Raw genomic sequence first — 27,512 nt, forward strand, 5'->3', positions numbered from 1 at the left:
CCACGCTGTAGTAATTCTGGACGTGTGGGGTGTCGCACTGTCCTGCTCAAGTCCGTGGGATTGCACAATGGACATGAATGGATGCAGGTGATCAGACAGGATGCTTACGTACATGTCACATGTCAGAGTCGTATCTAGACTTATTAGGGGTCCCATATCTCTCCAACTGCACACGCCCCACACCATTACAGAGCCTCCACCAGATTAAACAGTCCCCTGCTGACATGCAGGGTCCATGGATTCATGTGGTTGTCTCCACACCCGTACACGTCCATCCGCTCGATACAATTTGAAACGACACTCGTCCGATCACGCAACGTGTTTCCAGTCATCAACAGTCCAATGTCGGTACTGACAGGCGCAGGCTAGGCATAAAGCTTGGTGTGGTGCATTCATCAAGGGTACACGAGTGGGCCTTCGGCTCCGAAAGCCCATATCGACGATGTTCCATTGAACGGTTCGCACGCTAATACTTGTTAATGGCCCAGCATTGAAATCTGCAGCAGTTTGCGGAATGGTTGCACTTCCGTCGCGTTGAACGATTCTCTTCAGTCGTAATTAACGCCGTTCTTGAAGGATCTTTTTCCGACCCCAGTGATGTCTGAGATTTGATGTTTTGCCGGATTCATATTCACGGGACACTCTTGAAATTATCGTACGGGAAAAACCCCACTTCATTGCTACCTCGGAGATGCTCGTACGTGTTCAGACTCACTTAAATCTTGAAAACCTGCCATTGTAGCAGCAGTTAAAATCAAATGGCTCTGAGCACTATGGGACTTAACTGCTGAGGTCATCAGTCCCCTAGAACTTAGAACTACTTAAACCTAACTAACCTAAGGACATCACACACATCCATGCCCGAGGCAGGATTCGAACCTGTGACCATAGCGGTCGCGCGGTTCCTGACTGTAGCGCCTAGAACCGCTCGGCCAGTCAGGCCGGCGTAGCAGCAGTAACCGATGTAACAACTGCCCAGACATTTGTTGTCTTTTACAGGCGTTGCCGGCATCAGCTCTGTATTCTGCCTGTTTACATATCGCTGTATTTGAATATGCATGACTCTACCAGTCTCCTTGGCGCTTCAGTGTAAATAATATTGTGAGTTCATTATTACGATATTAAGCTCTAGTGCTGAGGATGCCGGCCAGGAACCTACTCCAGATTATACAATGGATAGACAACAGTTTGGAAAAGCATTAATCTTGTACTGACTATTAAACACTGATTCATGTCTTTTAGAAGTCTAGTTATGATTTTTCCTGAAAGCTGTGAGAAGCTGCAGCGAATGCAGAGTACATTCTTCACAACTTAAATTATACTTCTCTACGTATTGGTAGATCAAACACTGCACCTGTATTGCACGTGGTATCAGATCGTGTTTCTGAAGCAACATCTCGCATTATACCGAGGAGATCAATAGTCTTCTTCTTGCAACACAGACACACATACACGTCCATCCGAGGCTTTGCTTTTAACGAGCGACTCCAAAACAGCGTCTTGTTTCCAGTAACCCATAACAAATGTGAGTCTTCACAAAATTACTTTTACTACCCGCCGTTGACGGCGTGACTGCACGGTTCGGGTGGCTCCACTCAACTTCACTGACTCCCGCCGTCTGGTATGGTGTGCACTCACCCCTCTTCTCTTACTCTGTCCCCCATATACTTAATTAACACAGAGTAACTCCCTCGAGTGTTTCCTTCCCTGCCTTCAGATTACTAATACTTTCTATCCTGTCCTTTAACATATATCCGAGGATTATAAGTTAAATCCCTCGATCGAGTAGTCGTTCAATTACGCTGCTCTGCAATTGCAGATCTGGATTAGCATCGCCATTGACTGTTTTTTGTTTCACTGTTCGTTTCTCTGCTTTTCGTTTGTAGTTGGTGGAAGTTGCTAAGACCTGAAATGCTTACAAGTTGGATGCCCGAGATAAGCGATCTTTTAAGAGGAATCTGCCACCAGAAGACTGTCGTACTCTCGGCAGGGCAACGTTCGGTCACAGATGGCCATCTCGTTCCCCCAGCCCGCGGCCCAGGAAGGTTGTGGAACACGTTTTGTTCTGTCGAAGAAAACATGGAATTCCTCGCAGAAGCCTTTCAGCCACATAAGAGATCTCTACGCAGATGTGACTCCCTCCAGGGTGTGTGAATGTTCGTTACGATGTTACGGTTTGAAGATTAAGAAGACAGCCTTCTGATTGGATTACAGTGCCACTTTTGAAGCAGATCACGCTTTCGCGCTGTGCCTATATGCAGAGGTTTCCATTCGTCAATTTGAGAATCACGTCGTGTAGTGGAAGACGCCTCCTTGCTCCGGCTTTCTTAGCAATTCGTCAGAACTTCGAATCTCCGCGCTCGTTGGGCGGCGATTTTCACTTCTGGCAGCAAGACAGCCGATTTACTGATGGCTCTTGGGGAAAACCCTTCTTTTCAGGTTGTTTTAGAGTACACAATTCGCTTTAGGCTTTTGTAGAGTAAAGACTTCAGGTTAGGACAGGAGAAATGACTTATGTTACGAGCTTTTCTGCCGCTGGAAAGGTCTGTACTTCAGCACTCAGCACAAAGACAGGGCGGAAGTCATTATTCTCCTGTCCCTACTGCCGCTGAGTACCTTATTCACGCTCCGGGTGCTTTGGTAAAATAGCCATCGTCGCATCCGCCAACGTCGTTCAGATGCAAAATTACGCGTTTTTAAAGCGACATACCCACCATGTTGCTCTCAGTGTGCACTCTAGCAATCCTTTGCTCTTCGCTTCTGTCTTTCCGTGTACTTTCTACATCTAATTAATATATTACGCAGTCACGGCCGTGTCCGCAAATTATTAACATAATTGTGTTTTATCCTCCGTACCCACCTATGCAGAGCGTTATAGTACTTTCCCTACTAGTCAATGGTTGCTTATAAATATCAGTGGGTAGATCTCACGTTTAAATATAATAAATATAATTGTTACAGTTACCATCTGTTCCCATTCATAGCTCGAGGCTCCCTCCACCCATTAACATGTGTATGGTGCGGTACCCACTTGTTTCACGCTTGCTTGGGCCGTCCTATTACTACTAATTTCAGTAAGACCTATTCCGTTGGGCAACAGTATACTTGTTGTAAGTTAATTTGCTTGATCTTTTGGTGTGATTGCCCTCTCTGCTAGGCGCCAGAGTTCGATACTGTGCAGCCGAGGGGTATGCTCCGACCACAACCGACACCCCACAGTCCACAGCAAAATTACAATGATGTTACAGAACATCGCTCAAAAAACTTAATTAATTACCAGTAATTAACACATAAGACTTCGACTAAATTTTTAGCACATTACAATCAAACATATAAAAAACTATTATCCGTACGTGTATAAAGAATATGTGACACATGTAGTACTGCTACAAATAGACTGAATGGAACAAGGTTTTCTTCTTGCTAACAAGAAACATAGCATTTGTACCATTGTGCACGTATTTTCAGTCGAAAACACATATAAGAATAAGTGCGGTAAGAAGCCAAATGATATGTAATTACTTTGTAACGAAGCCCCGGATGTCATACCAAAATACTCAGAAAGTAAATCTGAACAACCTTCGCAATTGTGACGGGGCAATTCAGGATTACCCGCATATTCTTTGGGGCGGGATACGCCACTGTCCTCTAATTATATACACTGAAGCGCCAAAGGAACTGGTACAGATTGCATATTCAAATACAGAGATATGTAAACAGGTAGAATACGGCGTTGCGGTCGGCATCGCCTATATAAGACAACAAGTGTCTAGCGCAGTTGTTAGATAGGTTACTGCTGCTACATCGGCAGGTCATCAAGACTTAGGTGAGTTTGAACACGCACGAGCGATGGAAAAATTTGGAAATTTGTGGTAAGATCTTATGGCACCAAACTGCTGCGGTCATCGGTCCCTAAGCTTACACACCACTTAATCTATCTTACGCTAAGAACAACACACACACCCATGCCCAAGGGTGGATTCGACCCTCCGACGGGGCGTGCCGTGCGGACCGTGACAACGCACCTCAGACCACGCGGCTACAACGCGTGGCACGCGAGATGGGACACAGCATCTCCGAGGTAACGATGAAGTGGGGATTTTCCCGTATGATTATTTCAAGAGTGTACTGTGAATATAAGGAATCCAACAAAACCCCAAATCTCAGACATCCCTGGGGCCGGAAAAAGATCATGCAAGAACGGGAGCAACAACGACTTAAGAGAATTGTTCATCGTGACAGAAGTGCAATCCTTCCGCAAATTGCTGCAGATTTCAGTACTGGGCCATCAGCAAGTGTCAGCGTGCCAACCATTCAACGAAACATCATCGATATGGGCTTTCGGAACTGAAAGCCCACTGGTGTACCCTTGATGAATGCTCGACACAAAGCTTTACGCCTCGCCTGGGCACGCCGAAACTGACTTTGGACTGTTGATGTCTGGAAACATGTTGCCTGGTCGGACAAGTCTCGTTTCAAATTGAGGGAACGAAAGAGTAGGAACACCAGGTAAAGGAAGAGGATACGGGACTGAAATCACCTAGAAAACGGAGGAAATGCCAAATCAGCATCTGCAAAGGCAACAAGACAAGGAGAAATATCGAGCGTATGGACGCGTACGGGTATGGAGACAACCTCACGAATCCATGGACCCTGCATGTCAGCAGGGGACTGTTCAAGCTGATAGAGGCTCTGTAATCGTGTGGAGCGTATGCGGTTGGAGTGATGTGGGACCCCTATTAAGTCTAGATACGACCCTGACATGTGACACGTACGAAAGCATTTATTCATGTCCATTGTGCAATCCGACGGACGTGGGCAATTACAGCAGGACAATGCGACATCCCACACGTCCAGAATTACTATAGAGTGGCTCCAGGGACACTCTTCTGAGTTGAAACACTTCCGCTGGCCACCAGACTCCCGAGACATGAACATTATTGAGCCTATCTGGTATGTCTTGCAACGTGCTTTTCAGAAGAGATCTTCACCCCCTCGTACTCTTACCGATTTATGGAACGGCCTGCAGGATTCATGGTGTCACTTCCCTCCAGCACTACTTCAGACATTAGTCGAGTCCATGCCACGTCGTGTTGCGGCGCCTCTGCGTGCTCGCGGGCCACTACACGGTATTAGGCGGGTGTACCAGTTTCTTTGGCTGTTCAGTGTACATTCCTTTGGTGGTCGACCTCTGCTTTGGATCTGGATTTTTTTAATGGAATTTAATTGTGAATCTGGTAAAAGAGGACGAAGAAGAAAAAGAACTTGTCCTACAGACTCCAGAATGTGGACTTGACACACGAGCGAGGAAACTTTCCCTGCAAGCAACAGCGATAATAGCTATCTTTGTCAGCAGTATCCGAAATAGGAAGACACAAGAAGACAAGGAATAATACACCTACCCCCTACACCTGTGACGTCGGTGCCCCATGTCGACGTAGGGAGGGAATTGCTTGGAGAATTTGACGATTCAGTTAATGAAACAGCCAGTTTACAAACACCTGTTTACTATCGAAATATGTAGTCAGACTGTGCAGTCAGCGTAGCCTAAAATCTGTTACGTGGAGATGCACATACAACGCGTAAGCAGAAACGGTGCTGAACCGTACACTGCTGCTACTTCAGTGCCCCAAATGCTTATATATTCATTTCTGAATGAAGACTCTCGCCGCACGTAAGTACTATCGCTTTGTAAGTGGTGAGCGGTCTTTACCGTGCCTGGACACTGCCTTCGACTGGTCCGTGCCGGTTTCTACGCGGCTCAATGGTGTGACCTCTAAAGTCCCGTAGATAAACTAGCAGTTAGGTGGCGAGATATACCAGCGGACGTTTTCTACCTAATAGACGGAACACGTACAGGTGCCAAGGTGAGTTATTTTCTTTTGAACGTCAGTACTCACAAGAGTGCGACAACATGTGCTACTGAGATAAACAGGCACCGTCTGTACGACACCGGCCAATACAGTGATCGTTCTGAGAAGATGTCTGTTGGGTCTGGGAATCAGGGAAACAAGTACACGTTAAAGAAACATGATTAAGTGGAACATGCGGCCAGTGGTTTGCACATTTAATTCGAAATAGCAAGGCATCCAGATTCAGGTTTCCAGTGATTTCCCTAAATCGCTCCAGGCAAATGCTGGGGTGGTTCCAGTGAATGGGCACGACCGATTTTCTGAACCAGCTTTGCAACGTTCCCAACTCGTGCTTCGTCTCTAAAGACCTTGATGTCGACGGGACGTTAAACCCTACGCTTATTTCTTTTCTTTTTTTTTTTTTTTTTTTTTTCGAACACCAGTTCTCTAAATTTACCTGACACGTTTTGGTGAAAACAGCATCGTCTTCTTCCACGGATTCCGACCGAAGTTCCTTGAGCATCTGTGCGACACTTTCATATGAGCTATATCGACCTGCTTCACACCATCTCCGCTGAAATGCCTGTTTTATCGAAACGCTGCAGCAACGCTCTACAATTGGCGCACCAGTTTCTTATACGCGGTTTCCGTTACAGATGCTGTGCACTTCCTTGGAACTCTCCCAACACATCTGTCTTCGAATAACCTTTCCTTCTACTGAATTTACGTGTTCGTACATTTTATAAAGCGCTTCTTGTTATTGTCGCCTAATGATTAAACCATGTGACGAGCTACAAAGATTTAACAGCCTTGTCCAATCAGAGCTCCTGCTTTGTCATTAATAATAACGTCATAGACCGGGCATTGAGCCCTGATCTTCCTTTCTGTTCCTTCCTTCCTTCCTTCATTCATTCTACGCTTCTAAGTATGTACTACCCAGGCATATCTCGATATCTCAGGAATTGGGAAATAATGTGCACTATGCATCTTTTCTTGTTATGTACGCGCGCCGATTGATTGCTCTTAACCATGTACCGTATTTTATCACGTGGAAAAAGATACATAACTTCCATAAATTCTGTAGTACACAGAAGTTGGTTGAAATGTAAAAATTCTCATTAACGGGTAGCCAGAGCGGCAGCGCGGAAGGAGTAGTCTCCCCTGCCTCCCGAATCTCATTATGAGGCACGACATGCGTCCTGGGAAGAAGCGTTGTAAATCTGCGGGAGAGGAAAAGGCCTCCGCTTGTGGCAGCTATCGCAGCTGGAGCACTCCAGTTCGGACCGGATACCGTACTCTGTTTCTGCCTCCGTGTGTCACGTGTCCCCAGGGAGGCTGAGGCTGCGCTGGGGACACGCGAAAAAAATGTTTCAAATGGCTCTGAGCACTATGGGACTTAACATCTGAGGCCATCAGTCCCCTAGAACTTAGAACTACTTAAACTTAACTAATATAAGGACATCACACATATCCATGCCCGAGGCAGGATTCGAACCTGCGACCGTAGCGGTCGCGCGGTTCCAGACTGAAGCGCGTAGAACTGCTCGGCCACACTGGCTGGCCGGGGACACACGATCAGTCGCGAGAAGTCACATTCTGTTTCCACTGCCACCTTGCTCGACGCTCGCTAAGTACTGCTCCGATTGGTTTTAGAGGATGTTGTGGGTAATCTGTCTTCCATCGCTTGTCACACTCTGATTCAGTTGCCTCTTTTGTAGAGATACTTTGTAATACACATATTCCACACATCATTTGAACAATTTTTTTTTATCGAAGTGATGTGGATCGAGGCAGTTGTGTATGGTGGTCGATTGATAGTGACCGGACCAAATATCTCACGAAATAAGCATCAAGCGAAAAAACTACAAAGAACGAAACTCGTCTAGCTTGAAGGGGGAAACCAGATGGCGCTATGGTTGGCCAGCTAGATGGCGCTGCCATAGGTCAAACGGATATCAACGGCGTTTTGTTAAATAGGAACCTCCATTTTTATTACATATTCCTATAACGCGTAAAGAAATATGAATGTTTTCGTTGAACCACATTTTTGGCTTTGTGATAGATGGCGCTGTAATAGTCACAAACATGTAAGTACGTGGTATCACGTAAAATTCCGCCAGTGAGGACGGTATTTGCTTCGTGATACCTTACCCGTGTTAAAATGGACCGTTTGCCAATTGCGGAAAAGGTCGATATCGTGCTGATGTACGGCTATTGTTATCAAAATGCCCAACGGGCGTGTGCTATGTATGCTGCTCGGTATCCTGGACGACATCATCCAAGCGTCCCAACCGTTCGCCGCATAGTTACGTTATTTAAGGAAACAGGAAGTGTTCAGCCACATGTGAAACGGCAACCACGACCTGCAACAAATGATGATGCCCAAGTAGGTGTTTTAGCTGCTGTCGCGGCTAATCCGCACATCAGTAGCAAACAAATTTTACGAGAATCGGGAATCTCAAAAACGTCGATGTTGAGAATGCTACATCAACATCGATTGCACCCGTACCTTCTTTCTGTGCACCAGGAATTGCATGGCTACCTACGACTTTGAACGTCGTGTACAGTTCTGCCACTGGGCACAAGAGAAATTACGGGACGATGACAGATTTTTTGCACGTGTTCTATTTAGCGACGAAGCGTCATTCACCAACAGCGGTAACGTAAACCGGTATAATAATCACTATTGGGCAACGGAAAATCCACGATGGTTGCGACAAGTGGAACATCAGCGACCTTGGCGGGTTAATGTACGGTGCGGCATTATGGGAGGAAGGATAATCGGCCCACATTTTATCGGTGGCAATCTCAATGGTGCAGTGTATGCTGATTTCCTACGTAATGTTCTACCGATGTTACTACAAGATGTTTCACTGCATGACAGAATGGCAATGTACTTCCAACATGATGGATGTCCGGCACATAGGTCGCGTGCGGTTGAAGCGGTATTGAATAGCATATTTCATGACAGGTGGATTGGTAGTCGAAGCACCATAACATGGCCCGCACGTTCACCGGATCTGACGTCCCCGGATTTCTTTCAGTGGGGTAAGTTGAATGATATTTGCTGTCGTGATCCACCGACAACGCCTAACAACATGCGTCAGCGCATCGTCAATGCATGTGCGAACATTACGGAAGGCGAACTACTCGCTCTTGAGAGGAATGTCGTTACACGTATTGCCAAATGCACTGAGGTTGACGGACATCATTTTGAGCATTTATTGCATTAATGTGGTATTTACAGGTAATCACGCTGTAACAGCATGCCGTTCTCAGAAATGATAAGTTCACAAAGGTACATGTATCACATTGGAGCAACCGAAACGTACCTACGTTCTGTATTTTAATTTAAAAAACCTACCTGTTACCCCCCCCTCCTCCCCCATGAACCATGGACCTTGCCGTTGGTGGGGAGGCTTGCGTGCCTCAGCGATACAGATGGCCGTACCGTAGGTGCAACCACAACGGAGGGGTATCTGTTGAGAGACCAGACAAACATGTGGTTCCTGAAGAGGGGCAGCAGCCTTTTCAGTAGTTGCAGGGGCAACAGTCTGGATGATTGACTGATCTGGCCTTGTAACATTAACCAAAACGGCCTTGCTGTGCTGGTACTGCGAACGGCTGAAAGCAAGGGGAAACTACAGCCGTAATTTTTCCCGAGGACATGCAGCTTTACTGTATGATTAAATGATGATGGCGTCCTCTTGGGTAAAATGTTCCGGAGGTAAAATAGTCCCCCATTCGGATCCCCGGGCGGGGACTACTCAGGAGGACGTCGTTATCAGGAGAATGAAAACTGGCGTTCTACGGATCGGAGCGTGGAATGTCAGCTCCCTTAATCGGGCAGGTAGGTTAGAAAATTTAAAAAAGGAAATGGGTAGGTTAAAGTTAGATATAGTGGAAATTAGTGAAGTTCGGTGGCAGGAGGAACAAGACTTTTGGTCAGGTGATTACAGGGTGATAAATACAAAATCAAATAGGGGTAATGCAGGAGTAGGTTTAATAATGAGTAAAAAAATAGGAGTGCGGGTTAGCTACTACAAACAGCATAGTGAACGCATTATTGTGGCCAAGATAGACACAAAGCCCATGCCTACTACAGTAGTACAAGTTTATATGCCAACTAGCTCTGCAGATGATGAAGAAATTGATGAAATGTATGACGAGATAAAAAAAATTATTCAGGTAGTGAAGGGAGACGAAAATTTAATAGTCATGGGTGACTGGAATTCGTCAGTAGGAAAGGGAGAGAAGGAAACATAGTAGGTGAATATGGATTGGGGGGAAGAAATGAAAGAGGAAGCCGCCTTGTTGAATTTTGCACAGAGCATAACTTAATCATAGCTAACATTTGGTTCAAGAATCATAAAAGAAGGTTGTATACCTGGAAGAATCCTGGAGATACTAAAAGGTATCAGATAGATTATATAATGGTAAGACAGAGATTTAGGAACCAGGTTTTAAATTGTAAGACATTTCCAGGGGCAGATATGGATTCTGACCACAATCTATTGGTTATGAACTGCAGATTGAAACTGAAGAAACTGCAAAAAGGTAGGAATTTAAGGACATGGGACCTGGATAAACTGAAAGAACGAGAGGTTGTAGAGAGTTTCAGGGAGAGCATAAGGGAACAATTGACAGGAATGGGGAAAAGAAATACAGTAGAAGAGGAATGGGTAGCTCTGAGGGATGAAGTAGTGAAAGCAGCAGACGATCAAGTAGGTAAAAAGACGAGGGCTAATAGAAATCCTTGGGTAACAGAAGAAATATTGAATTTAATTGATGAAAGGAGAAAATATAAAAATGCAGTAAATGAAGCAGGCAAAAAGGAATACAAACGACTCAAAAATGAGATCGACAGGAAGTGCAAAATGGCTAAGCCGGGATGACTAGAGGACAAATGTAAGGATGTAGAGGCTTATCTCACGAGGGGTAAGATAGATACTGCCTACAGGAAAATTAAGGAGACCTTTGGAGAGAAGAGAACCACTTGTATGAATATCAAGAGCTCAGATGGCAACCCAGTTCTAAGCAAAGAAGGGAAGGCAGAAAGGTGGAAGGAGTATATAGAGGGTTTATACAAGGGCGATGTACTTGAGGACAATATTATGGAAATGGAAGAGAATGTAGATGAAGATGAAATGGGAGATACGATACTGCGTGAAGAGTTTGACAGAGCACTGAAAGACCTGAGTCGAAACAAGGCCCCGGGAGTAGACAACATTCCATTAGAACTACTGACGGCCTTGGGAGAGCCAGTCCTGACAAAACTGTACCATCTGGTGAGCAAGATGTACGAGACAGACGAAATACCCTCAGACTTCAAGAAGAATATAATAATTCCAATCCCAAAGAAAGCAGGTGTTGACAGATGTGAAAATTACCGAACTAAAAGTTTAATAAGTCACAGCTGCAAAATACTAACGCGATTCTTTACAGACGAATGGAAAAACTGGTAGAAGCGGACCTCGGGGAAGATCGGTTTGGATTCCGTAGAAATGTTGGAACACGTGAGGCAATACTAACCTTACGACTTATCTTAGAAGAAAGATTAAGAAAAGGCAAACCTACGTTTCTAGCATTTGTAGACTTAGAGAAAGCTTTTGACAATGTTGACTGGAACACTCTCTTTCACATTCTAAAGGTGGCAGGGGTAAAATACAGGGAGCGAAAGGCTATTTACAATTTGTACAGAAACCAGATGGCAGTTATAAGAGTCGAGGGGCATGAAAGGGAAGCAGTGGTTGGGAAAGGAGTGAGACAGGGTTGTAGCCTCTCCCCGATGTTATTCAATCTGTATATTGAGCAAGCAGTAAAGGAAACAAAAGAAAAATTGGGAGTAGGTATTAAAAGTCATGGAGAAGAAGTAAAAACTTTGAGGTTCGCCGATGACATTGTAATTCTGTCAGAGACAGCAAAGGACTTGGAAGAGCAGTTGAACGGAATGGACAGTGTCTTGAAAGGCGGCTATAAGATGAACATCAACAAAAGCAAAACGAGGATAATGGAATGTAGTCAAATTAAATCGGGTGATGCCGAGGGAATTAGATTAGGAAATGAGACGCTTAAAGTAGTAAAGGAGTTTTGCTATTTAGGGAGTAAAATAACTGATGATGGCCGAAGTAGAGAGGATATAAAATGTAGACTGGCAATGGCAAGGAAATCGTTTCTGAAGAAGAGAAATTTGTTAACATCGAGTATACATTTAAGTGTCACGAAGTCGTTTCTGACAGTATTTGTGTGGAGTGTAGCCATGTATGGAAGTGAAACGTGGACGATAAGTAGTTTAGACGAGAAGAGAATAGAAGCTTTCGAAATGTGGTGCTACAGACTTGACTAGAAGCAGGGATCGGTTGGTAGGACATGTTCTGAGGCATCAAGGGACCACCAATTTGGTATTGGAGGGCAGCGTGGAGGGTAAAAATCGTAGAGGGAGACGAAGAGATAAATACACTAAGCAGATTCAGAAGGATGTAGGTTGCAGTAGGTACTGGGAGATGAAGAAGCTTGCACAGGATAGAGTAGCATGGAGAGCTGCATCAAACCAGTCTCAGGACTGAAGACCACAACAACAACAACAACAACAACAACAACCTGTTACCAACTGTTCGTCTAAAATCGTGAGCTATATGTTTGTGACTATTACAACGTCATCTATCACAAAGCGAAAAAAGTGGTCCAACTAAAACATTCTTATTTCTTTGCGTACCACACGAATATGTAATAAAAAATGGGGGTTCCTATTTAAAAAAACGCAGTTTATATCCGTATGACTTATAGCAGCGCCATCTAGCGGGCCAACGATAGCGCCATCTGGTTTCCCCCTTGAAGCTAGACAAGTTTCGTTCTTTGTAGTTTTTCCGTTTGACGCTTATTTCGTGAGATACTTGGCCCGGTCACGACCAATGGACCACCCTGTATGTGTGAAAGTTCAGTTAAAACGCCAAACTCCTTGAAGAGATATCTCAGAGATGACTGCGGGTGGACACCATGTATTCTTACTGCTCGCTTTTGTGCTATCAATATTTTCTATCTTAATGATGAGTTACCCCAGAAAATTATCCCATTTGATGTTACTGAGAGGAAATATGCAAAATACGTTACGAAGTTGATTTGTTTCGTAACGTGACTGTACTATCAACATGCACACACATAACATATATTTATAATCTTTCATCACATGTGTTTTTATTACTTTTTTCTAAACCTGCTTATTATAAATTCATCAGCGGCAGCAGCGAATTCGATCAGTTGATAATGTGGTTTCTTTGAGTCGGCGTCAACGTAAGACCGCTTCAGGTTCTTCCACTTCAGACTGTCTTAATCTTCCTGTTGACAATTCAGTCCGGATGTCTTTCTTAAATCTCTATACCATACCTGTGGTCTTCCCCTTGGCCTTTTTGATGGTTCAATGGTTCAAATGGCTCTGAGCACTATGGGACTTAACTTCTTCGGTCATGAGTCCCCTAGAACTTAGAACTAATTAAACCTAACTAACCTAAGGACGTCACACACATCCATGCCCGAGGCAGGATTCGAACCTGCGACCGTAGCGGTCGCGCGGTTCCAGACTGTAGCGCCTATAACCGCTCGACTACTCCAGCCGGCGGCCTTTTTGATAAACTGGGCTCCATCAAGTATTTGTTTTGACCATCTGTCATCTTTTCTTTGAGCGAGATGACCAGTCCACTGTTATTTCAAGGTATTCACTCCTTCCATTATGGCACTGACCTTTGTTGTCAGCCTGATCTCAACTTCTTTCTTTCTGTCTTTCTTTGTGTAGTCAAACATCGATGTTTCCATTCCTCTTTGTGTTACTATTCGTTTTCTAAAAATGAATTCATTTAATGCCCATTTCTCAGAGCCGTAAGTTATTAGTAGCATTATACATTGGTCAGAAACTGTTTTCTCCAGCTTGTGACGGTAGAGGCCTCAGAAAGGCGCCTTATAAACTTCAAGAGCGGTCGCGGTCTACCAGGCCGAGTTGGTTCTATTCATAAACAGTTGCTGCCGCACGAGCTGGGATTTGACAGAAGCGGGGGCGGTGGCGAGTCACGTGGAGGCGAAGCGTGGCCGCGCACAGAGGCAAAAGCTGTGCAATTCGTCCGCTCGATATCGGCATCCTTCGAACTCTGCTATTGGGAAAGTCATCATGTATGAGAAAATCTGATGATTAGTGGACGATAAAACTTGCTCTGAAAGCACTTGGTCGGTTTTCCCAGTGCTGGTAAGTCGTTGGGGAGAAAAATGGTGGAAAGAGCCACCGTGTCAGGCTAAAGGAACTTGTTAAGGACTGAAAACAGGATATGTTCTAATAAAATGTGAACTCAGTAAGATATTGGAAAGCCAGTACTACAGAAATAAAGGGAAAATTGTAGCGAGTATGAGGATGTAAGTGAGCCCTAGGTGAGATGAATAGTTTTTAAGATATTCTGTGTTAAATAACTTATAAAATGTATGAACTTTAAAAAATTCTTTAAAAAATTGTAACTCGGTGGCAACCATTCCAATTTTCATGAATGAAATATCAATGGGTTGTTCTATCATATCAGAGAATTAAACCAAAATTGTGACAATTATTAACATTCTTGAAGTGCAGGCCGGAATGTCTATTCTGCGTTGTCTATTCTGTCTTGTAGACTTATAAAATTTCCGCGTGTGTCGCCAGTGAACATTTAGTGATATTTTCGAGCTGTGGGCTTCAGAGTATTATTTCATCAGGGGACGATTTCGAAATATGAAATTTTACCGCCGATCTAGCATGTTGATCCAGACTTGCGTTTTTTGTTAGCATCTGAAGCACTCTGCAGGTAGAGAGAGAGAGATAAGGGAAAACTCTTATGGCCCAAGATGCTACCTGCAGTCGACACAGTGTCAAATAACGAATAATTTATTACTGAGATATAAAAGTAAACACCCGAAGACAACATTTTGTAGATGTCCTGTCAGGGTTGTGGGTGCGTGTCAGAGATGGAAGTACTGACAGAAATAATGAAGCACATCTGGTTTAAGAGCATATACTTATGGGGAAAAAATATCTGAGCAACGACATAAATCAACTCCGTAGACATGCCAATTCCTTGCTGCAGATACCTAGCCAATGGAGTGGAAGTAAACTGAACATGTAAAAGTGTTTCCATACTTTGAGTTTCCATCAAGTGCAGCACTACATGAGTCTGCAGACAGGATTTCTGATGGGTCAGAGCATTACACAGAATTGTTTCCTGATTAGGGTTTACAGTGCATTCATTATGTGCACCAATCGTTGAGCCTCATGTAGGTATGAAGCGACTGTTGTTATACTTTTCATGATCATCCTATCCAAAATGCATAGATTTGGATCATCGGGAAGAGGGGAAGTCCAGTATTTTTTTAGTAGATTGATGCATAGAACACGCAAATATTCTCGTAGAAAACCAAACAACACATGGGTATGTCAGAAAATACCATGAAATGAGTATCGACCATAATCAATAAAATTGCATGTTGTGGACGGATGCTACATATACTGGAAAGAGGAGGCATTCTAGAGACATGGTGTCAGGGCGAAACGGCCATATTATTCCGCACACGAGCAATCCAACTTAACATCGGACCATTACTTTGTGTTTAAGAGGAAGGTTACCAGGAGCGGTGGTACACTGCAGTAAGACTGTTACATCTCCTCTGGCTACTGATCGTGGTGTTTATTTCCTCATAAGATGTCATAGTTTCTTCGTATGCATTTTCATCTGACGACAAGCATTTTATAGGATTGTTGTAAACATATCGTAATTTCCAAACTTGAATTGGACTTGAACTTCATAAACAGCAGGCATCATAATCCTCCGGAAACCAATTTCGTGTTGTGTTGCAAAGAATCGATGCTTTCTGTGGTGTGAAAAGTAGTTATTTTATCACCTTATAGTTTGTCACTTTAGTTTATCGCAGAGAAACGTGCAAGGAGAATGTATGTTGATGTGGACGGACAATGCAGCCAGTCCACAGTGACGGGTAGCCGAAAGAAAGGCACGCGTACACACACGCCGACTATCGTGAATTCTGGAACAGGATAAGTAGTGAATTCTCATAAGAAAAGTATGCAGCTCCTCGAATACTTATCTTTATTCCATCCTTGTGGTACATCACTCTTGATAATACAAATAAGACTATCTTCAGATACGGTTAATGGCGCCTTGCTAGGTCGTAGCCATGGACTTAGCTGAAGGCTATTCTAGCTGTCTCTCGGCAAATGAGAGAAAGGCATCGTCAGTGTAGTCGCTAGCAAAGTCGTCGTACAACTGGGGCGAGTGCTATCCCGTATCTCGAGACCTGCCTTGTGGTGGCGCTCGGTCTGCGATCACACAGTGGCGACACGCGGGTCCGACATGTACTAAATGGACCGCGGCCGATTTAAGCTACCACCTAGCAAGTGTGGTGTCTGGCGGTGACACCACATATGTCACATATATTTCCTGCATTAGAGTATTAAGAGCGTTGCATTCTACACAACTAATAGGTCAGAAACCACATAGCTCTAGCATTATAGCATGTTTAAGTACAGAACTGTGAGCCCTTGGAACAGGTTTATATTCCACGATCATTCCTCTCTTTCCGATACCTTCTCGGTATGGACACCAGGAGGTGGAGCAATACTTCAGAATTGTTAGCGTAACTGATTTACATAAAATGCTTCAAACTCCTTCTGTCTGGAGCTCCATCACGCATAAATCACACATTTCTTTTTAACCGTATGTTATATCACAGTACTCTCATATCTACTATACACTGATAAGGACTACTAATCTCTTCGACATGCATGCATGTGGAAAGATCTTGTGTACTTGGATAGGTACCGTGAATAAAATTGGTGCGAAGTCTTCGCTGAACAGCAGTTACAGACACAGCTTGCTCATGAGACATAGATTGTAGCGGGCATTGTACCCTCCTACTTCTGGTCAGTTGCAAATTAAATCAGCCACAGCGTCACAGGGAGGGTTGGTCAAAGACAATATGGAAAAATCTTTCAATCTCCTACTTTATCCGGTGGTTATGAGTGTACTTTGTCACTCCCATCCACATAGGAAAAGATGGCTAGTCATAACTGTAAATTCCGCACTGTGATCAAAGTGTTAGAAATATGTACACTACCTAACCGCATTGGTATAGGACTCTGTCTGGTTTACTTTAGTGTCTGGTTTACTTTGGTGTATATATTTGAGAATTAACCATGAATGGACATACAGTCATCTATCTTCATTTGCAATCTAGTGTATGGCACTTGCAAAGTAGTGGAGGGTTGGTTTAGCAATAATACAGAAACTGGGAAGCATGCTACCATGTCATTGGTTAGGTTGGTGTTTAAATTACAGAGGAGCTGGTAAGATTGCTAAAGCTGATCACATTGTCAACTGTGGTGCTTATTGCAGTTCATCCTCCCACATTAGTGGTGTCTTTTCCATTCCATCCATCCACTGATATACTGCTGATTACCACATAATGATGACTGACACCACTTGTTTGAGATGGAGCGAGCCTTGAAGGGAGCAACAGCCTCTAGAGATGACTAGCACCAAAACTGTGTCTGCGTACATGGCTGCAACATGACGAATCAATGCTAAGGGTCTCTTCAAAAACGGAACACCAAGTTATCTTTTACCGCATCACTGTGGAACATGAGTTTAAATCTAGAGGTTATCAATCAACTTTGGATAGCTGTTTGGAAACGCTCCACAATGCCGCAAACTTTCTCAGTTTGCAGATGTCGCAATGTCCTCCACATTTCTGTCATTAAGAAACACCAGCTCTGCCTTTTATTTCAACCATCCTGCGTGCTGTGGGAGCAGCGTAGTTTACACCATGCAATTTCCAATTTTCTGTGAGAGCTAATGGATTGAGCTGTGTTAATGTCAGTTTAGCACCTGACACAGATCTCGAAGTCATGGTGGAAAAACATGTATTGCAGGTAAGCGGAAATATCTTACTGATTACTCTACGGACTGATGTTAGCGAAGTTTTTATAGTTTGTAGTTTTCCTCTGTTTGATGGTATAAAATAATGAGCAGAGAGAAAATGTTTGGGTGACAGACATGAATGCACTCTGAGATATGCAGATATCCTTCGGTCTGTGGTACCTGTAGGTAGTTTGGAAATGCTCTACAATGCAGTAGCAAAATATTTGTTCTTCTTGCATTTCCTGTATGATGTGAAGTCTTCCTAATTTTCCCAATAAGAAATACTGTTGTCTTTTCTACTAGCTTGTGTTGCAGGCGAAAGCTTTGTTTGGCGCCAGTCTTACACACTATATACGGTTGACAGAGCTATGACAACATGTTCCTATTTCCAACGAGTGGTCAAAACACAGTCCTGTCATATTAACTCGGCTCGCCTGTTTCTCCATGGGATACAGAACGAGATAGATATAATGCTCTCTGACTTCGGCTCAGTTCCAACTTAAATTGGAGTGATCACAAGGACAATGCTGCAGGGAGAACGTGACAGAGACTGAGGAACAACTACAAGATGCAGAGAGGCTGTCTAAAACCACACTGGAATTTTGCTGTAAGGGGGCCTTAGCAGATGGGTTCGAAAAAGGTGGCTCGTTTCGAGATATGAGAGTGCCACGAACATGATTGACCAGTCGCTGTAATCGTTGAAAGACATCTCGTAGGATACAATGCAAGTGTGTGGTTGAATGGATAGACTTGATTCCAAATCGCTGACAGAATTTCTACCAGAAAGTGCAACACTAAAGATCTGAAAAGCTAGTGAGTTAGTCATAGGATTTTGTGCATTTCTTATGACTACAATCTCGTGTTGCATTTTTTAAGTGATCTCTCACACAGCACACCATCTGCTGTATGTGGTGATCCTCAGTCAACCATCATCCTCCCTCGTCTATAACTCTGCGGACATATCGCAGAACCTCTGTCACACTGTCTACATGGCATCAAGATAGAATGCATTACAAGTACTTTTTGTTAGCTTGAGAAATAACGAGCAGCGGCATGATGTACTTGTAAATAATTGGCTTAATATCACATTCCATAGCCAAATCACATCCTAAATTCGGTGAGAAGGGTGATTTTATAACAAGCTTACATAGCTATCAATGTGCACCCACACTTTCGGTCTGCTAGCACACACCCCAGCGATCACAGTCTACATTCAGTGTCGCGGTATTTGTGTGGAAGATCACTTCATTCAGAAGCAATACCAAACCACAATTTACAAATCATATATTGTTTTTGACGTGGATATCGTGACTCTTGTGTGTGCCTGTAGAACCAAGACCGCTTTTTATGCAGCGTGACAGAAACATAGAAATTGCGATCGTGTTTTTAATAGCACAGTCCTTACAAGAAATGTACGTTACTGGCAGTAGAATTCTTGTGCGGTCAGTTTCAACTGACTCACAGCGTGCCTTGGCTGGCGGCAGGAGTGGCCACGAGGAGTTGGCGAGCAGAAGCCAGAGATTGGCTTGGCCTGTACCGGGCGGTTAGGTACAAGCAACATGTTGACCTATCTGCTCTTGGCTGCAGCAGCGGGCTCTTGTGAAGTGACCAGTCTGCTCGGTGAGTGACGACAGAAGTGGACATGTGTGTTGCGTGAGAAGATTCAAATTGTCTGGTGATTGCACTGGGCGATTATTCCACCCACTTAAATTGATCAGTTGAATGCTTGGTGACAGTCTCTCCCACCTCTGAGCGTTTGGTACGGCGGGCCTGTGGATGCCGGCCGGCCGGAGTGGCCGAGCGGTTCTAGGCGCTTCAGCCCGGAACCGCGCGACTGCTACGCTCGCAGGTTCGAATCCTGCTTCGGGCATGGATGTGTGTGATGTCCTTAGTTTAGTTAGGTTTAAGTAGTTCTAAGTTCTAGGGGACTGATGACCTTCGATGCTGAGTCTCAAAGCGGTCAGAGCCATTTGAACCATTTTTGGATGCCGGGGGATGGAAGTGTAGCTGCCGACACAGCCAATACGTGTGTGGCTCAATCCTGACCGGCTCCCACGAGACGATGCAATGTCCCAGCCGACGACGGACGGCGCGACCACGGCTCCCGGCAGTTGGCGGGCGGCGCCTCTATACGATCATAAGTGTGTATGATCGGTTGGAGATTTTCACCTGGTATGTTTATTGGAAACGTTGTGGTGGAGGTGGGTGCTTGTGTTCTTAAATGTCAGTGTGTACAAGACCTCAGATACATTTAGCGCTACGATCTATTTACGGCGGAAATTTAATTACCTGATTTGCATAATGTTTGCGTGTGATACTAAAACGTTTTTATTATGAAGACGGGTTATCGTAAGGTGGTGGTAAGTGTTGTAAGCGATTTATTTGACTTCTGTAAATTGTCAAACAATTAATTTGATAGGGTCGTGCAAATGGACTATTTCCGTCTATTTTTTATATTATTATTGTTTCAGCTCTCCCTTTGCCACCAGCATTAGCCAATAGCAACAAAGTATTCTCAGGAGAGACGAAAACCTCTGTCCGCATGTTTCGAGACGTTGGTTCACACAAAGGAGACCTGGGTTCTTGAGAGAGACAGGGACGAGAAGAGAGTTTGGAGTTTCGAGATAAACAGAATGCCACCACTTGATGCTTTGTTTGGGGGATCCAAGATCAAAGGAGGCTGATATGTGGTCCGTGGTATTTAGTAATGTGATCTGTAACTAGGACATTGGGTGGTTTTTGACGTTCGTGACGCCACCCAGCCGATAGACACACACATGGGAGACCCCAAAGAGTGGCTAGTATATCGCACTTCATTCCATTCCTCAGTGACTACAGTTATTATGTCATGGGAGGCAGAGGTTAGGGAGTTGCAGACGTGAGCTCTACCCAAGTGGAGGAGCCCTGTCTCCCACAAACTGATTAAATAAAAAATATGCATCAGGATATAGTTGACATTGATTTGAATTTCCTGTCATGAGATCCTTCCTGTCCAGCATAGATTGACCCTTTTTCCCGCCAGTTTCCAGCTGGGGCATTCCCAGGAGGGGATGGGGTAATTAATTTAATTAATTTATCGATTTCATTAATTAGTCAGTTAATTTGATATCAAAGGTGTGGTTGTATTGGTGAGGGGAGTTCCCACAGGGATGGGGGAGGTGGAGGGGGAGGGAAGGGGTGGGACGGTTTCTCAGAAGGAGTGATTATCCCCAGGTGGTCATAAATTAACCCTTAGGGGGTCATAAACCACTTAGGCAAACAATAGGCTAAAGTCCTTAAGCAATCAAGTTTGTCCCTGAATGTACACAACCCACAAGAGCAAAACGCTCCAGCAGCCCCTTTATTCTGCTACTATAGCTGACTGGTAGTGCGATCGAAATACTGAATCCACCTCCTTTTTTATTTTATTATGTGCACATGAGCAAGAGTATAGTTCAGAATCATTATTGAAAAATCCCAGTGGCAGTGCAAAATTGATTAAGGCAGGTGAAAGTTTCTTTACATATCATTTCTACGTGATGTAACTATGTTGAACTACCAAGTGCTTGAGATCGATTTCTGGAGTTCTAGAAATGGCTAATGTGACTAAAGATGCTCATCATAGTGAGAGCATGATTTGTGAGAAGAAATATATTTAACATGACTGATGGAAGTATCATACAAGACACCTAAGGGAAGACGCTCGCCTGATACTGCTGTATTTCTAGTGCTCATGTCTTAAACAATAGGTGCGAAAAACAACTGTAACAGTCAATCCCTTGCTATTGTAACTGCTGGCTATTAGAGGACAAAGCGCCTCTCTATTACATTTGAAGGCTTCTGCGGTTCCGTTATTTTAATTCATCACTAACCAACACTGTTTCGCAGCTCACCTCAAAATAATTATGATTGGATAATTACAGCATATTCCATACGGGGGCGGATTAGCAGGGTTATCTCGAGTGTCTTTTTCAACCTAATGGTGAAATATCGGCGTTTGTGGCGCTCGCGACATTTCACAAACCTGACATTGCCGTTGGCATGCTGCCCACTCTGGTGAACTGAGAGAGTGGCACATCTGCACTCAAAACTAGTCACTGATATCCAAATGATAGACTCAAACATATTTACATTTACATTTTGAAATTAAAATAAGCATACTAACATTTACAGAGATAGGTTTGTTTGTGTAATACCTTTTACCATACTCCCCCGCGCCGGCCAAGTTCCAAGTACTCCAGTTTTTCGTACACTTCGAAAAAAAAAAAAAGACGTCGGCAAGGAAATTGGAAATCTCATATACTACAGAATTAATAAACATTTAATGAAGAAATATATATTTCGTAAGAAACAGCCCAGATTGTGAACTGAGGAGACATGCAGTGATCCCTGTATTATCCACCTCTTCACTTGACAGTTATCTCCGAAATCTAAACTGTAAGCAAATTCTATTGCATGAAAGTTACATAGCTATACACGCATGATCTCCTCGCAATACCAGTTAATAAGAGGTTCTCGAACTGCCATTTGGAACAGACAGAAACTTGAGAGGATTTATTTTTTTTTAAATTTGCAGCTTAGGGTGAACCGCTGATACAGTTTAACTTGTAGCTCGCCGTGCAGCAAGACACAGAATTCAGACACATTTCTGATCCACACAAGCCGGATTAACGCCTCTTGTGTTACCGAGACCGCCCAGTCTGCGTGTACTTTCCAGGCTTTTTGTGCAACAACAAAAATCAGGTTAGTTTAACTTGTTAGTTTCGGAAATATACCACACAGATTTTTAAATTATGAATACATATTTTACAGGCAGATGCAGCAAAAGTCTCTTCTGGCTAAGCGTAATCAACGTTTTGTGGTGATAAGATGGACACCCAGTCACAAAACTAGAAAAATAGTTTCCAGATTGGTCGAGGTCGAGGTCGAATGACTATGTTCAGCGGACCTTGCACAGACAGCGCAAGCGCCTTAACACGGAAAACAGAAAACTGCTTACAAAACTGAAGAACTGTGTTTCACTTGACTCAAAACCTTAGAAATGTATCTTTCACAATTAAAATTTACATCACAAGGAGATGGTACGCAGATGAATTCATAGTTACAAAATTGTTTTGTCTATCTGGGAAAGAAACTACATGAAAAACTTACTTTTAATACGACCAGAGCTCTGCATAAGCTCTGCCGAGGTCAGCTAACAGAGGTAGCTAAACGTTAAGAGTTGTGTTCGCCAGTGGTTTCGATCTGTAGAATCACTACTCTAAAACATTTCCTGCCTACTAGAACCTTCTCGACGCATCACGCACCGTTCGCGTATTTGAGCAGACGCTATCATCCAATGCGCACATCAGCATGTGGTTTTCAGCTGCGAGAGCTATGGACTCCGTCTAGAGCCAGGTGCTTATAGACGAGTTTGAACGTCATCGTGGGCTGAGCTAACTCAGAAAGTCGGGGTGCGTGAGTCAACCCCAGAGATAAGTACCACCAACATAGGTTGGGGGGGGGGCGGGGAGGGAGGGGGCGGAGGGGGGAAGACCTCGAGAATAATAAGCCTCCATCATTCGCCCACGGCCTCGTCCAGATGGGTGGACGAAAGGATAGAGGTTCAAGCCACCCTCTTGCCCTATGGTAACTGCCCCTAAAGGTGAAAGAATCAGCAGTGATCAGCGGTATGTGGACGCAAAAGAGAATGGAAACCACTGAAGTACATCTACATCTGCATCTACATGGATACTCTGTAAATCACATTTAAGTGCCTGGCAGACGGTTTATCGAACCACATTCACAATTCTCTATTATTCCAATCTCGTATAGCGTGGAAAGAACGGACACCTATATCTTTCCGTACGAGCTCTAATTTCCCTTATTTTATCGTGGTGATCGGTTCTCCCTATGTAGGTCGGTGCCAACAAAATATTTTCGCACTCGAAGGAGAAAGTTGGTGATTCGAATTTCGTGAGAAGATTCCGTCGCAACGAAAAACGCCTTTCTTTTAATGATGTCCAGCCCAAATCCTGTATCATTTCTGTGTCACTCTCTCCCATATTTCCCTATAATACAAAACGTGCTGCCTTTCTTTGATCTTTTTCGATGTACTCCATCAGTCCTATCTGGTAAGGATCCCACACCGCGCAGTAGTATTCTAAAAGTGGACGGCCAAGCGTAATGTAGGTAGTCTCCTTAGTAAAATGGCTCTGAGCACTATGGGACTTAACATCTAAGGTCATCAGTCCCCTAGAACTTAGAACTACTTGAACCTAACTAACCTAAGGACATCACACACATCCATGCCCGAGGCCGGATTCGAACCTGCGACCGTAGCAGCCGCGCGGTTCCGGACTGAAGCGCCTAGAACCACTCGGCCACAACGGCCGGCCAGTCTCCTTAGTAGATCTGTTACATTTTCTTAGTGTCCTGCCAATAAAACGCAGTCTTTGGTTAGCCTTCCCCAACAACGTTTTCTATGAGTTCCTTCAAATTTAAGTTGTTCGTAATTGTAATACCTAGGTATTTACTTGAATTTACGGCTTTTAGATTAGACTGATTTATCGTGTAACCGATGTTTAACGAGTTCCTTTTAGCACTCATGTGGATGACCTCACTAAATACACATTTTGTCCCCGCATGAAATATGTCTTGTAACTGAGAAAATGCTTTGATCATCTCTCCACTGCCAATAGTTCAGTATTAGTAATCCAACTGTATTTCCGTGTGGAGAGGAAACTGCCAATGACTATATCACCAAGAGACAAACTTTGAAAGACCACCAAAGGGGTAACATTCTGCCACTCGAACCGCAGAATGTTCGAAATTTGTATGTTGGAGAGAAGCTAGGACATCTGGAAAGGGGTTCTAGGCGCTCAGTCCAGAACCGCGCGACTGCTACGGTCGCAGGTTCGAATCCTGCCTCGGGCATGGATGTGTGTGATCTCCTTAGGTTAGTTAGGTTTAAGTAGTTCTAAGTTCTAGGGGACTGATGACCACAGATGTTAAGTCCCATAGTGCTCAGAGCCATTTGAACCAATCTGGAAAGGGTAATGCACAGATCGACTCAAAATGTAGTAGTAAGACTCCTATAAGCGGAGTTGAACTGTCCACCATGTTTTCCCAAAATGAGAAGATATTCATACTTGTTTACTTGTAAGTCACGGTGCGAGTGGCGATTCCTAATTAAATGTATCGAAGAAATTGTCGTAAACATGAGTCGCTGCTGAGCTGCACAAGTAACATAACCTGTTAGAAATAAAGTTTTGACCACAACTCAACGAGCAACAAATTTTCTGTCTTATTCTTGTGATCGTGATAAAGACACTCAGTGACTGCATGAATTCCATATACACAATATTTACTGTTGGTGTTTGGTAATATTAACAAACTACCACCCACGTTCTGAGTCTACAGTCCTATAACGGCGTAAAATTACACTTCCATTTTTCGTTATATGAAAAAGGCGCTCTAAATATCTCTATACCCATTAATTACCGTTCGGTACACTTCATACAAGCAACATCAAATATTTTATAATAAATATTGTAAGAAGTTGCGTGAATAGGTTAACCACCGAAAAGGTAAACATTGCCGAATCCTCAGAGTTAGAGAAAACGTGGCGGACGATTCAACTTATTATGTAGGAGCTCTATGTAGTAGGTGTGAAGTGAAATGGAAAGGAGATACAGAACTCTAGTCCGACGAATATATGATAAAATCAACTGCAGTAGAAAATGGTGTATGAACCGTTATCTTTTCAAAGGACCTTCTTTTACTTACAGTTAAAGAACTTTAATATCCATAAGGAAAGGGGCCAGAGTTCTGTTTTAGGCAACTTGGTCAGGTTTCGTACGAAGCGTATTGTCTTCGTTAAGCATCCACGACTCAAGTCACATCGCCACAAAGATTCAATTAAGAATCAGCAAAATATAGCGTGAGGGAGGTTGCAAGTATTGTAGTAGATCAACTGAAGGTGTCCTGCTGTCCGAAACATCGGGGATATGAGAAGTTGAGTAGCAGAGGAAAAGACAGCAAAAAGAAATCTGTTGGACTAGGCCTTAATTTGTACTACGTCTGGAGTACTGAAAGTGAAACATGGACTTTGGAAAAACAAGTAAGGAAGAGAATCGAATTGTTTGAAAAGTGGTCTTACAGAAGCTTGCTGGAAATTATGTAGACACGAGATAATAAGTAAGGTTATTGGCAGAATCGGCGAGGAAAGGAATACGGGGAAAACGCTGCCTAGAAGAAGGGACAAGATTATTTGAAATTTGTTAAGACATCACGGAATAACAAAGGAAACCTTAGACGGCAAAAACTGTGCAGGAAGCCAGATTAATACTTGGTGCAAGCTGTAAATACTGACCGATGAGAGAGAATGTTTTATAATGTTTGGTACGGTGGGCCAGTGGATACCGGCCGGCCGTGGTGGCCGAGCGGTTCTAGGCGCTTCAGTCCGGAACCGCGGGACTGCTACGGTCGCAGGTTCGAATCCTGTCTCGGGCATGGATGTGTGTGATGTCCTTAGGTTAGTTAGGTTTAAGTAGTTCTAAGTTCTAGGGGACTGATGACCTTAGATGTTAAGTCCCATAGTGCTCAGAGCCATTTGAACCATTTTTTGAACAGAACAGAAGATAAATATGGTAATACACAGTCATATGGCGGTTTACTCTTTTTTTAAAGAAAAAGTGCTTGACGTGAGCAACGTTCGCCAGTTACCGTCTGAGTCCTTGAGTTACTGTAAAATAGAGAAGTAGTTATAATAGACAGAGGTGACAAACAGTAGATGAAGGATCTTCATTGATGTGCGTTAAAGAAACCGCTTTCTACTTTACTTTTCGTTTAAATAAGACAGTTATCCCGTCGTCGAGCACCTGTTCCCGTGAGGAAGGACCCATGTTCCGTTTCTGGCCAGCGAAGGCTGAATCCGTCCATAATAGCCTCTCCCATTAAACACGAAACTTGTCCTCGGGCTGCGCGGCTTGTTTTTACAGAGGAGAGTCCGTGTGTTTCCTGAGATACGGTAGCGCTGTTTTCCTTCGCGAGTTCCCTTGATAAGAGAGCGCAGAAACGGATGGAAATGTGGGCTACCCCTCCCTACGAGCAGCCGATGCATTACGACCACCACTGTCATTTTCAATGACGAGACTTTTGTGTCTCCAGAATTCTTCATCCTGCAGGTACACACATCTCGGCTGTTTTAGCAAATTCTTGGTGCGCTAAGGAAGCTGCAGCAAACACATTTGAAAATGGAGGAAATAAAAAATATAGTACAAAAATCTGAAAAGAAAGCAAAGATTGGTACGTGTAGTACAAATTATGGAAGGTTGTTTTTGTGACTGTGGCGTAGAAACTGGAAACAAACTGAATGAAATGGAATCTTGCCTCACGGCATATGAAGATACCAGAAACTAATGTCCTTGCAAGTGCTCGAATAGACACTTTTTGTTGTATGTTGCCTGTAGCTTCACCAAATTTCCAATTGTCGAACCCGAAACGTGCACGCAACTCCGCTCCGATCGACCGTGAAAACAACCGAAAGAAAAGGGTGAAGTTACAATTATGATTATGCTTTAAATGTATAGTAGATGAGAGCTTAAGAAAATGCAATGAAGAAAATTTTTGCGGTCTAAGGATAACGTTTTCGACTAGCAATCAAATTCTCCTAAGTCCCAGGTTCGAAGCTCGCCACTGCTTAAATTTCGAATAAAAATCAGCAGCAATGGCGGCTGAAGATTTTCAGTGTAGGAAGTCG

The sequence above is a fragment of the Schistocerca serialis genome, chromosome 1 (assembly GCF_023864345.2).
Source record: "Schistocerca serialis cubense isolate TAMUIC-IGC-003099 chromosome 1, iqSchSeri2.2, whole genome shotgun sequence".
NCBI classification, from domain to species: Eukaryota; Metazoa; Arthropoda; class Insecta; order Orthoptera; family Acrididae; genus Schistocerca; species Schistocerca serialis.